Source organism: Daktulosphaira vitifoliae, unplaced genomic scaffold, assembly GCF_025091365.1.
Source record: "Daktulosphaira vitifoliae isolate Bord-2020 unplaced genomic scaffold, ASM2509136v1 Scaffold_2, whole genome shotgun sequence".
NCBI classification, from domain to species: Eukaryota; Metazoa; Arthropoda; class Insecta; order Hemiptera; family Phylloxeridae; genus Daktulosphaira; species Daktulosphaira vitifoliae.
Window position 1 is genome coordinate 9,767,032 of NW_026099573.1, and position 1,720 is coordinate 9,768,751.

A 1,720-nucleotide genomic window follows, 5' to 3' on the forward strand; every position below is an offset into this window, starting at 1 on the left:
AAAAAAAATTTTTGAAAAAAAAAAAAAAAAAAAAAAAAACATAACCAAATAGGTTATATAATTATATTTGTATTTATTTAGTTATTTGCACTTAAGAAAAACATAAAAATGATATTTTCGTTTTTTTTTCATTACAATAAGGGCATTTTTTATTAAGGTTAAAACATCTCTTACAAAAAATGTCTGGGCAACGAGATGAATAAGAGTACTTTCCTTTAAACATTCCACAACGAGAACAAAAACGGAAGGTATCGGAAATCATACATAAAAAATTAATAACACATTTTTAAATTAGATATTTGATAGTTATTTTATTATTTAATAATGCTAATAAGTTAGCAGTCAGGCCGATGTTTGTATCACGTGAAAACGGCAGACAACGCTATTTAAAGTCCCTACGGAGGTACACGTTCCCACGAATCGGATCCTTGGATATAATGTTAAGGAACCGGAAGGCGTGATTTCTCGTCCATGTTTTCGCCAAAACGGTCGGTCATGCGCCTCAAAGAATCAACAAACCGCCTGCATCAAAGGCAAACTCGCAACGCGTGGCAGGAGGAACTGGTTTAGGCTGGTCCCGTAGAAGGATGTATAAATTTATTTTTTTTTTTTGTGAATTATTAAGCCCCAACCTTTGCAAAGTCCTGCCCCCCCAACACGTGGTGCTACCTCAATAAAGGAACAGACTGTAGGTTCGGTTTAAATTCCCCCTTCCCAATCCCTTCAAAAATGGATGGGATGATTTGAATGATCTCTATTTGCCTACTATTTATATTTGTGTAAACTATTTCATTTGACTAAGTAAAAATATTATTATTAAAAAATATTTTTGTTATGTAAATAATACATTTAAATTCTAAATCAGGCATATCCAAATGTACTCATGAGGACTTGTCTTTTTAACATTTATTTGTTAAAAAAAAGAATATTACATACGACTTAATTTAATATATATTATAAAATTGTTAGTGTTTCCAGAAAAATGTCAAAAGTTATGTTACAAAAGTTGCTAATTTGAATTCACCACTGTGAGCAGTTAAAAAATAAAATATTCAAAAAATTAAAAAAATTGTAAGAAATTATCTAAGATATCTTTAAAAATAAAAGTGTTTTGATTCAATTATTTTTCAGAAACTTATGATAGTTTTAAGTAAAAGAATTTTTAAAAAATGTCAAAAAAAAATTTTTACAATTTTTTAGGGTAATTTCTTTGACTAGATACGATTTATGATCTTTTGACGTATCATTGAATGAATTCGGTTTAGTGAGAACTGAGAATAAGTGGTAAAACATATCATAGTAATAAATACCTCTTTAGCTTTGCAATGAAGATAATATTAATTTCTTGATAAGATAATAAAGCCATTACAATATTATTATTTTACATACACAATTAATATAATATGACAATCAACTTATCTAAATCAATTGCTTATGATCCTTAAATTACTTAATCTGGCACTCTAAATTTGATTGATAGTTACAATTTAAAAAACCCAGCACAGGGGGGTCGCGGCACAGTTGTGACGTGGTATAGTTGGATCAAGTATAATGATATCTGACAGTGATTAAAATCACTATCATAAAAAACTCTTGGATGCAATACTTTAGATAGTATTTAATTTTAAAAAACCCAGCACAGGGGGGTCGCGGCACAGTTGTGACGTGGTATAGTTGGATCAAGTATAATGATATCTGACAGTGATTAAAATCACTATCA